Genomic DNA, 12,570 nt, shown 5'->3' with positions numbered 1-12,570 from the left:
TATCAATGTCCCAGTTTTCCCACATCCCCTCCAACATTCAGCATTATCTTTCCCTGTCAGTCTAGCCAATCTGATAGGTATGTAGTGGTATCTCAGAGTTCTCTTAATTTTCATTTCACCAATTAATAATGACTCCGATCAGCTTTCTATATGGCTAGAAATAGTTTCAATTTCTTCATCTGAGAATTGTCCATATCCTTTGACCACTCATGAATTGGAGAATGGCTTGATTTCTTATACATTAGAGGCAATTCTCTATATATTTTGGAAATGAGGTCTTTATCAGAACCTTTGACTGTAAAAATGTTTTTTTCCAGTTTCTTACTTCCCTTCTAATCTTGTCTGCATTTGTTTTGTTTGTACAAAAACTTTTCAATTTGATATAATCAAAATTTTCTATTTTTTGATCAATAATGATGTCTAATTCTTCTTTGGTCATAAATTACTTCCTCCTCCACAGGTCTGAGAGGTAAACTATCCTATGATCTTCTAATTTATTTATAAGCTCATTCTTTATGCCTAGATCATGAACCCATTTTGACCTTATCTTGTAGTATGGTATTAAATGTGGATCAATGCCTAGTTTCTGCCATACTAATTTCCATTTTTCCAAGCAGTTTTTGTCAGTCAATTATTATCCCAAAAGCTGGGGTCTTTGGGTTTGTCAAACACTAGATTATTAAAGTTATTGTCTATTTTTTCCTTTGAACCTAACCTATTCCACTGATCAACTAGTCTATTTCTTAGCCAATACCAAATCGTTTTGTTAACCACAACTTTATAATATAATTTTAGATCTAGTACAGCTAGACCACATTCCCTTGAAATTCTTGACCTTTTGTTTTTCCATATAAACTTTGTTGTTATTTTTTCTAGGTCGTTAAAATAGTTTTTTGGGAGTCTGATTAGTATAGCACTAAATAAATAAATTAGTTTAGCAAGTATCGTCATATTTATTACATTTGCTGCCTTATCCAAGAGCACTTAATATTTTTCCAATTGGTTAGATCTGACTTTATTTGTGTGGGGAAAGTGTTTTGTAGTTTTACTCATGTAGTTCCTGATTTTCCCTTGGCAGATAGATTCCCAAATATTTTATACTATTGGCAGTTACTTTAAATGGAATTTCTCTTTGTAACTCTAACTGTTGTACTTTGTTAGTGATATATAAAAATGCTGATGACTTATGTGGGTTTATTTTGTATCCGGCAACTTTGCTAAAGGTGTGGATTATTTCTAATAGCTTTTTAGTAGAATCTCTGGGGTTGTCTAAGTATACCATCATATCATCAGCAAAGAGTGATAATTTGGTTTCCTCATGACCTACTCTAATTCCTTTAATCTCTTTCTCAACTCTTATTGCTGAGGCTAGCATTTATAATACAATATTGAATAATAATGATGATAGTGGCCAACCTTGTTTCACTCCTGATCTTATTGGAAATAGTTTCTGTTTATTCCCATTACATATGATGCTTAATAATGGTTTCAAATAGATACTACTGAATATTTTAAGGAAAAGTCCATTTATTCCTGTATTCTCAAGTGTTTTTATTAGGAATGGATGTTGGATTTTATCAAATGCTTTTTCTGCATCTATTGAGATGATCATATGTTTTTTGTTAATTTGGTTATTGATATGGTCAATTATACTAATAATTTTCCTAATAGTGAACCATCCCTGCATTCCTAGTATAAATCCTACTTGGTCATGATGTATTAGCCTGGGGATAATTTTCTGTAGTCTTTTTGCTAATATTTTATGTAAGATTTTAGCATCAATATTCATTAGAGAGATTGGTCTATAATTTTCTTTCTCTGTTTTCAAACTACCTGATTTAGGTATCAGTACCATGTCTGTGTCTTAAAAGGAATTTTGTAGGACTCCTTCATTCCCTATTTTTTCAAATAGTTTATATAGCATTGGAATTAATTGTTCTTTAAATGTTTGGTAGAATTCACATGTAAATCCATCTTGTACTGGGGATTTTTTCTTAGGAAGTTGATTAATAGCTTGTTCTATTTCTTTTTATGAAATGGGACTTTTAAAGCAATTTTCTTCCTTCTCTGTTAATGTAGGAAGCCTATATTTTTGAAAGTAGTTATCTCTTTCACTTAGGTTATCAAATTTATTGTCATAAAGGTGGGCAAAGTAACTCCTTATTATTGCTCTAATTTCCTGTTCGTTGGTGGAAAGTTCTCCCTTTTCATTTTTACGACTAACAATTTAATTTTCCTCTTTCCTTTTTCTAATCAGATTTACCAAAGGCTTATATATATTTTTTTTTCATAAAACCAACTCTTTTATTTATTAATTCAATAGATTTTTTTTACTTTCAATATTATTGATTTCTCCTATTAATTTGAGAATTTCAAGTTCAGTATTTGATTTGGATTTTTAAATTTGGTCTTTTTCTAGCTTTTTAAGTTGCAAGCCCAATTCATTGACCTTCTCTTTCTCTATTTTATTCAAGTAAGCCTCTAAAGATATAAAATTTCCCCTTATTACCACTTTAGCTGCATCCCATCAATTTTGGTGTGATGTCTCATCATTGTCATTTTCTTGGGTGAAATTATTAATTGCGTCTATGATTTGCTGTTTCACCCAATCATTCTTTAGGATGAGATTATTTAGTTTCCAATTATTTTTTGGTCTATTTATGTCTAGCTTTTTGTTGACTGTAGTTTTTTATTGCATCATGATCTGAAAAGAATGCATTTACTATTTCTGCCTTTCAGCATTTGATTTTGAGGTTTTTATGTTCTAATACATGGTCATTTTTTGTGTAGGTTCCATGAACTGCTGAGAAGAAAGTATATTCCTTTATGTCTCCATTCAGTTTTCTCCAAAAATCTATCACACCTAATTTTCCTAATATTCTACTTACCTCTTTAATTTCTTTCTTATTTGTTTTGTGGTTTGATTTATCTGGTTCTTAGACAGCAAGGTTGAGATCTTCCACTATTATGTCCAATTGAGTTTTTAAATGAGTTGTTTTGCTCTATGGAATTTTTTTCCATTTCACTATTTTTTTTAACTGAGTTATTTTATTTTTCCAGTTCACAAATCCTACTTTCCTGGGAGTTTTTTACCTTTTCAATTCACATTCCCGGAAGTTGTTTTCATTTTCCATTTTATCCAATTTTTTTAAGTGAGTTATAAGCCTTTTCTATATTCTCTTTTATAGCCTCTCTTTCCTTTCCCCATTTTTCTTTTAGCTCTTTTAAGATTTTTTATAATTTCTTTTAGGAGAGCCTTGTGTGATGGGGAACAGGTTATAACCCCCTTTGTTTTTTTTTGTTTTTTTGTTTTTTGTTTTTTGTTTTTTTGGATACTGTTTGCTATTAGTCTCCTCAAGGTTTAAAACCTGCTCTCTTTCTGTATAGAAGTTGTCAGTGGTCTGTTTGGCTTTTGTACTCATTTTTTTTTTATTTAATAGCCTTTTATTTACAGGATATATACATGGGTAACTTTACAGCATTAACAATTGCCAAACCTCTTGTTCCAATTTTTCACCTCTTACCCCTCCCCACCCCCCCCCTAGATGGCAGGATGACCAGTAGATGTTAAATATATTAAAATATAAATTAGATACACAATAAGTATACATGACCAAAACGTTATTTTGCTGTACAAAAAGAATCAGACTCTGAAATATTGTACAATTAGCTTGTGAAGGAAATCAAAAATGCAGGTGTGCATAAATATAGGGATTGGGAATTCAATGTAATGGTTTTTAGTCATCTCCCAGAGTTCTTTTTCTGGGCATAGCTAGTTCAGTTCATTACTGCTCCATTAGAAATGATTTGGTTGATCTCGTTGCTGAGGATGGCCTGATCCATCAGAACTGGTCATCATCTAGTATTGTTGTTGAAGTATATAATGATCTCCTGGTCCTGCTCATTTCACTCAGCATCAGTTCATGTAAGTCTCTCCAGGCCTTTCTGAAATTATCCTGTTGGTCATTTCTTACAGAACAGTAATATTCCATAATTTTCATATACCACAATTTATTCAGCCATTCTCCAACTGATGGACATCCATTCAGTTTCAGTTTTAAGCCACTACAAAAGGGCTGCCACAAACATTCGTGCACATACAGGTCCCTTTCCTTCTTTATAATCTCTTTGGGATATAAGCCCAGTAGTAACACTGCTGGATCAAAGGGTATGCACAGTTTGATAACTTTTTGAGCATAGTTCCAAACTACTCTCCAAAATGGTTGGATTCGTTCACAACTCCACCAACAATGCATCAATGTCCCAGTTTTCCCGATCCCTCAACAATCATCATTATTTTTCCTGTCATCTTAGCCAATCTGACAGGTGTGTAGTTGTATATTAGAGTTGTCTTAATTTGCATTTCTCTGATTAATAATGACTTGGAGCATCTTTTCATATGACTAGAAATAGTTTCAATTTCTTCATCTGAGAATTGTCTGTTCATATCCTTTGACCATTTCTCAATTGGAGAATGGCTTGACTTTTTAGAAATTAGAGTTAATTCTCTATATATTTTGGAAATGAGGCCTTTATCAGAACCTTTGACTGTAAAAATATTTTCCCAATTTATTGATTCCCTTCTAATCTTGTCTGCATTAGTTTTGTTTGTACAAAAACTTTTCAGTTTGGTATAATCGAAATTTTCTATTTTGTGATCAGTAATGATCTCTAGTTCTGCTTTGGTCATAAAGACCTTCCCCTTCCACAGGTCTGAGAGGTAAACTATCCTATGTTCCTCTAATTTATTAATAATTCATTCTTTATGCCTAGGGCATGAACCCATTTTGACCTTATCTTGGTGTACGGCGTTAAGTATGGATCAATGCCTAGTTTCTGCCATATTAGTTTCCAATTTTCCTAGCAATTTTTATCAAACAGTAAGTTCTTATCCCAAAAGCTGGGGTCTTTGGGTTTGTCAAAGACTAGGTTGCTATATTTGTTTTTTTTTTTTTTTATTTAATAGCCTTTTATTTACAGGATTTATACATGGGTAACTTTACAGCATTAACAATTGCCAAACCTCTTGTTCCAATTTTTCACCTCTTACCCCCACCCCTCCCTAGATGGCAGGATGACCAATAGATGTTAAATATATTAAAATATAACTTAGATACACAATAAGTATACATGACCAAAACATTATTTTGCTGTACAAAAGAATCAGACTCTGAATTATTGTACAATTAGCTTGTAAGAAATCAAAAATGCATGTGTGCATAAATATAGGGATTAGAATTTAATGTAATGGTTTTAGTCATCTCCCAGAGTTATTTTTCTGGGCATAGCTAGCTCAGTTCATTACTGCTCCATTAGAAATGATTTGGTTGATCTCGTTGCTGAGGATGGCCTGATCCATCAGAACTGGTCATCATCTAGTATTGTTGTTGAAGTATATAATGATCTCCTGGTCCTGCTCATTTCACTCAGCATCAGTTCGTGTAAGTCTCTCCAGGCCTTTCTGAAATCATCCTGTTGGTCATTTCTTACAGAACAGTAATATTCCATAATTTTCATATACCACAATTTATTCAGCCATTCTCCAACTGATGGACATCCATTCAGTTTCCAGTTTCTAGCCACTACAAAAGGGCTGCCACAAACATTCGTGCACATACAGGTCCCTTTCCCTTCTTTATAATCTCTTTGGGATATAAGCCCAGTAGTAACATTGCTGGATCAAAGGGTATGCACAGTTTGATAACTTTTTGAGCATAGTTCCAAACTACTCTCAAAATGGTTGGACCCGTTCACAACTCCACCAACAATGCATCAATGTCCCAGTTTTCCGCATCCCTCAACAATCATCATTATTTTCTCCTGTCATCTTAGCCAATCTGACAGGTGTGTAGTGGTATCTTAGAGTTGTCTTAATTTGCATTTCTCTGATTAATAATGACTTGGAGCATCTTTTCATATGACTAGAAATAGTTTCAATTTCTTCATCTGAGAATTGTCTGTTCATATCCTTTGACCATTTTCAATTGGAGAATGGCTTGATTTTTTATAAATTAGAGTTAATTCTCTATATATTTTGGAAATGAGGCCTTTATCAGAACCTTTGACTGTAAAAATATTTTCCCAGTTTATTGCTTCCCTTCTAATCTTGTTTGTGTTAGGTTTGTTTGTACAAAAACTTTTCAGTTTGGTATAATCGAAATTTTTTATTTTGTGATCAGTAATGATCTCTAGTTCTGCTTTGGTCATAAAGACCTTCCCCTTCCACAGGTCTGAGAGGTAAATTATCCTATGTTCCTCTAATTTATTAATAATTTCATTCTTTATGCCTAGGTCATGAACCCATTTTGACCTTATCTTGGTGTACGGCGTTAAGTGTGGATCAATGCCTAGTTTCTGCCATATTAGTTTCCAATTTTCCCAGCAATTTTTATCAAACAGTAAGTTCTTATCCCAAAAGCTGGGATCTTTGGGTTTGTCAAAGACTAGGTTGCTATATTTGTTGACTGTTTTGTCCCTTGAACCTAATCTGTTCCACTGATCAACTAATCTATTCCTTAGCCAATACCAAATAGTTTTGGTAACTGCTACTCTATAATATAATTTTAGATCTGGTACAGCTAAGCCACCATCATTTGATTTTTTCATTAATTCCTTGAAATTCTTGACCTTTTGTTTTCCATATGAACTTTGTTGTTATTTTTCTAGGTCATTAAAATAGTTTTTTGGGAGTCTAATTGGTATAGCGCTAAATAAATAGATTAGTTTAGGTAATATTGTCATCTTTATTATATTTGCTTGCCCTTTCCAAGAGCATTTAATATTTTTCCAATTGGTTAGATCAGACTTAATTTGTGTGAAAAGTGGTCTGTAATTTTGCTCATAAAGTTTCTGATTTTCCCTTGGCAGATAGATTCCTAAATAAAATATAAAATATTATCAGTAGTTACTTTAAATGGAATTTCTCTTTGTAACTCTGACTGTTGGATTTTGTTAGTGATATATAAGAATGCTGATGACTTATGTGGGTTTATTTTATAACCAGCAACTTTGCTAAAGTTGTGGATTATTTCTAATAACTTTTTAGCAGAATCTCTGGGGTTCTCTAAATATACCATCATGTCATTGGCAAAGAGTGATAATTTGGCTTCCTCATTGCCTATTCTTATTCCTTTAATCTCTTTCTCAGCTCTTATTGCTATAGCTAGCGTTTCTAATACAATATTAAATAGTAACGGTGATAGTGGGCAACCTTGTTTCACTCCAGATCTTATTGGGAATGGTTGCAGTTTGTCTCCATTACATATGATGCTTACTGATGGTTTTAAATAGATGCTGCTGATTATTTTAAGGAAAAGTCCATTTATTCCTATACTCTCAAGTGTTTTTAATAGGAATGGATGTTGGATTTTATCAAATGCTTTTCTGCATCTATTGAGATGATCATATGGTTTTTGTTAATTTGGTTATTAACATGGCCAATTATATTGATAGTTTTCCTAATATTGAACCAGCCCTGCATTCCTGGTATAAATCCTACTTGATCATAGTGTATTATCTTGGAGATGATTTTCTGTAGTCTTTTGCTAATATCTTATTTAAGATTTTAGCATCAATATTCATTAGGAGATTGGTCTATAATTTTCTTTCTCTGTTTTCAGCCTACCTGGTTTGAGGTATCAGTACCATGTCTGTGTCATAGAAGGAGTTTGGTAGGACTCCTTCATTCCCTATTTATCAAATAATTTATATAGCATTGGTGCAATTGTTCTTTAAATGTTTGGTAAAATTCACATGTAAATCCATCTGGTCCTGGGAGTTTTTCTTAGGGAGTTGTTTAATTGCCTGTTCTATTTCTTTTTCTGAAATGGGACTATTCAAGCAATTTACTTCCTCCTATGTTAGTCTGGGAAGTCTGTATTTTTGGAGGTAGTCATCCATTTCACTTAGGTTATCAAATTTATTGGCATAAAGTTGAGCAAAATAACTCCTTATTATTTCTCTAATTTCCTCTTCATTGGTGGAAAGTTCTCCTTTTCATTTTAAGACTACTAATTTCATTTTCCTCCCTCCTTTTCTAATCAGTTTACAAAGGCTTATCTATTTTATTGGCTTTTCATAGAACCAACTCTTAGTTTTATTAATTAGTTCAATAGTTTTTTACTTTCAATATTTTAATTTCTCCTTTTAATTTTAGAATTTCCAATTTCGTATTTAATTGGGGTTTTAATTTGGTCTTTTTTTAGTTTTTTTAGTTGCAAGCCCAATTCATTAATCTTTTCTTTCTCTGTTTTATTCAAGTAAGCCTCTAAGGATATAAAATTCCCTCTTATTACTGCTTTGGCTGCATCCCACAAATTTTGGTATGTCTCATCATTGTCATTATCTTGAGTGAAATTATTAATTGTATCTATAATTTGCTGCTTCACCCAATCATTCTTTAAGATGAGATTGTTTAGTTTCCAATTACTTTTTGGTCTATTTCCCCCTAACTTTTTGTTGAATGTAGTTTTTATTGCATCATGATCTGAAAAGAAAGCATTTACTATTTCTGTTTTCTTGCATTTAATTTTGAGGTCTTTATGTCCTAATATATGGTCAATTTTTGAATAGGTTCCATGAACTGCTGAGAAGAAAGTATATTCCCTTCTATCTCCATTCAATTTTTTCCAAAGATCCAACATACAAAAATATGGAACGCTTCACGAATTTGCGTGTCATCCTTGCGCATGGGCCATGCTAATCTTCTCTGTATCGTTCCAATTTTAGTATATGTGCTGCCGAAGCGAGCACTTTTACTCATTTTTTAAAAAGACCTTAAGGTCTGCCTTCAGAGTAAGGAGGTTACCAGCTTCCTCTGCAGAGCAGGGATAGACATATAGACAGTGGCTGTCCTGCAAATGGTCTGTTAAGAGTAGCAGAGTGTGGAAGTGCTCTGGAAAAAGCCCTGTTCCAGAAATATCTCTGCCCTGGGTAGCACAGACCAAGCTTCTGAAGTGCCCTGTGAAGAGCCCCACTCTGCAGATTAGTGATGGCCCTGGGGGTAGAGGCTGAGCAGCAAAAGTGTCACTGTCCCAGGCAGAACCCTTGCTGTGGGGATTAGCAGATGCCCTGGGAAAAGTCCAACATTAGAAATGTCTCTGCCCTAGGGAGTGCAGTCGTGCTGTGCTAATTCTATTGTCCCAGGCAGAACCCCCACTTCCCTGCCATGCAGATTTGTGACTGCCCCAGGCAAAAGCCTTGTGCTGCAGAATGTGGCTGCACAGCTGTGCTGTGGTCTGTTCTCAGTCACTCATTTCTGGTTTTGGGTGGCTGTAGCCAGATTCTGTTAGATTCTGGCGATTTTTGGAGTACACTCTACCTTTCGCTTTAACTTCTCTGCTGATCTACTGCTTCACAACCAAAGCAGAGAAGCCAACTGTGGTATAGTCCTCCCTATAAATTTTCCAGTCATGGAGACCACCCCCGCCCTGGTCCATTCAGTATGGTAGCCTCTGCTTCTATCCCCCTGCTTGTGCTGGTCTGCTCCTGCTGATAATGACAAACCTTTTCTGGCGATCTTCCAGATTATCTTTGGCTGGCAAGTTGTTGTACTTCCAATATTCATGAACTTTGCCAGTCAAGCACTATTTTTGAGGCTGAATTTGGTAATTAGTAGTGAGGATATGAGAGGAGCTTAGAATGTCACTTGTGTCTTCTCTGCCACTCTGCCCTCGATAGTAATTTTCTGAAGCAAGATCTGAACATTGATTTTCCTGATATCAGGCCCAGAACTCTTTGTCTATCACCTACTTGCCTCAATAAACACTATTTTATTCATTTTACAATATATTTCCATAGCATTTTCCCTCTTCCATCATGAATGAATTCAAAGCTCTGCCAACACACTTCATAGAGTTTGTTTATTTTACTTTTTAAAATGTTTATTTTTCCTTCTATTCTTCCCCCCCCTCCCATTATCACATTCATTTTTTCTATATACTCTCTCCTTCCCATGCCATCTAGGGATCTTTTGAGATTTGTATAAAATATAATCAAATCAACCAAAAAGCATTTTAATTACCTGATGTGTGCCGAGAATTATTCCAAGATTAAATTCCCTGTATTCTTTAATATGTCTACGACTAGTAGAATAAAAGTTTGAAGGGCAGGTGGGGTGAGAAAAGTTATGGCCACTCCATTCCTACAAATTACTTGGCCTATCTATAGTAGGTATTCTCTAAAGGTTACATCCTATATTTGTACTGCGTTCATTAGTACTTTGTATGTATTCCTATTCTATTTTTTAAATAATAGTTTTTATTTTCAAAATTTATGCAAAGAAATCATTTTCAGCATTCACCTCCACTAGACAACAATTAATCCAATATATATTAAACACGTGCAATTCTTCTATAGATATTTCTACAATAATCTTGATGCACAAAGAAAAATCAAATGAAAAAGGAAAAAAAATGAGAAAGAAAACAAATACAAGGAAAAAACAATAAAAAAGGTGAAAACACTATGTTGTGGTCCACATTCAGTCCCCATAATCCTCTTTCTGGATTCAGATGGCTCTTTCCATCTCAAGTCTATTGGAATTGGCCTGAATCACCTCTTTGTTGAAAAGAGCCATGTTCATCAGAATTGGTCATCACATAGTCTTCTTGTTGCCATGTACAAGGTTCTTTTGGTTCTACTCACTTCACTTAATATCAGTTCATCTAAGTCTCTCCAGGTCCTGCTGATCCATTCTGATAAAACAATAATATTCCATAATATTCACATACCATAACTTATTTAGTCATTTTCCAACTGATGGGCATTCACTCAATTTCCAGTTCCTTGACACTGCAAAAAAAGCTGCTATCAACATTTTTGCATGTGTAGATCTTTTCCCTTTTTTATGATCTCATTGAAATACAGACCCAGTAGAAACACTGATGGATCAAAGAGAATGCATAGTTTAATAACCCTTTGGGAGTAGTTGCAAATTGCTCTTTAGAATATTTGGATCATTTCACAACTCCACCAACAATATATTTGGGTCACAATTTTCCCACACCCCCTCCAACATTCTTCATTATCTTTTCCTTTCATCATCTGTCCATTTCATCATCTTAGCCAATCTGAGAGGTGTATAGTGGTACCTCAGAGCTGTCTTAATTTGCATTTCTCTGATAAATAGTGTTTTAGAGCATTTTTTCATATGACTAGAAATGGTTTTAATTTCTTCATCTGAAAATAGTCTGTTCATATCCTTTGACCTTGGAGAATGGCTTGTATTCTTATAAATTTGAGTCAATTCTCTGTATAGTTTAGAAATGAAGTCTTTATCAGAATCCTTGGATGTAAATTTTTCCTCCAGTTTTCTGTTTCCCTTATGATCTTGTCTGCATTGAATTAGTTTGTACAATAATTTTTAATTTAATATAGTCAAAATTTCCTTTTTATATTTCATAATGTTTTCTAGTTCTTCTCTGGCCATAAATTTCTTCTTTCTTCAGAGATCTGAAAGGTCAACTATCCATTGTTTTCTTATAGTATCATTTTATGTCTAAATCATGAACCCATTTTTCCTTATCTTGGTATAGGGTGTTAAGTGGTGGTCAGTGCCTAGTTTCTGCCATATTATTTTCCAATTTTCTCAGCAATTTTGTTAAATAGTGAGTTATTATCCCAGAAGCTAGAATCTTTGATTTCTCAAACACTAAATTATTATAATCATTGCTTATTGTGTCTTGTGAACCTAACCTATTCCACTGATGAACTATTCTGTTTCTTAGCCAGTACCTGGTAGTTTTGATTACTATTGCTATATAATTTTAGGTCTGGTACAGCTAGACTATTTTCATTTGCATTTTTCCCATTAATTCTCTTGAAATTCTTGATCTTTTGTTCTTCCAGAGAAACTTTGTTATTATTAATTTTTTGCTCTGTAAAGTAATTTCTTGGTAGGTTGATTGGTATGGTACTGAATAAATAGATTAGTTTAGGTAGAAATGTTCATATTTTTATTCTATCAGCTCAGTCCACCCATTAGCATTTGATACTCTTCCAATTGTTTAGATCTAACTTTATTTGTGTGGAAAGTATTTTGTAATTATGTTCATATAGTACCTGACTTTGTCTTGGCATATAGACTCCCAAATATTTTATATTATCTACAGTTATTTTAAATTGAATTTCTCTTTGTATGTTTTGTTGTTGGAAAAGTGCCTGACATATAAGAAACCCATAATAAATGCTTGTTTACTGGATTCGTCCAAAACAACTAATTACATATTACAATAAATAAATGAAGTAATCAAAAACTAAATGTTTCACACATACATCAAACAATGATTTATTTTTTAATGAATCAATTATTTTGACCAGTAGATGTAATTTTTATATGCAGTGTTGTAATCTTATAATGATATTTTTGTTATATTTAATATGAAAAACATATTAAATATATCAATAATATCATTATAAGATTTTTTCCTAGAACATTAAATACAGAATCTGTTTTACCATATAACTGAGAAACAGTTTTATCTTTATTCATTTTTCACATTCTGATCCTGCATGTGGACTCAGGATTAGCACAAGACATGGCAAATAATGACAAACATAGATACCTCCCTG

The 12,570-nt window shown here is 33.4% G+C and overlaps 1 protein-coding gene and 1 non-coding gene across 4 annotated transcripts in view; one reads left to right on the top strand and one right to left on the bottom strand.

Annotated features, from left to right (window-relative positions):
* Nucleotides 1–12,570, top strand: part of RGS7 (regulator of G protein signaling 7) — a 648,000-nt gene that overhangs the window by 425,852 nt on the left and 209,578 nt on the right. The window lies entirely within an intron of this gene.
* Nucleotides 8,645–8,751, bottom strand: LOC111720932. Its single transcript, XR_002770358.1, has one exon. It is a non-coding gene; the product is annotated as a U6 spliceosomal RNA (small nuclear RNA).

This window comes from Sarcophilus harrisii, chromosome 4, assembly GCF_902635505.1.
Source record: "Sarcophilus harrisii chromosome 4, mSarHar1.11, whole genome shotgun sequence".
Lineage (NCBI taxonomy): Eukaryota > Metazoa > Chordata > Mammalia > Dasyuromorphia > Dasyuridae > Sarcophilus > Sarcophilus harrisii.
Note: the sequence above shows the minus strand (reverse complement) of the source record. Positions and strands in the feature narration are given on the sequence as shown.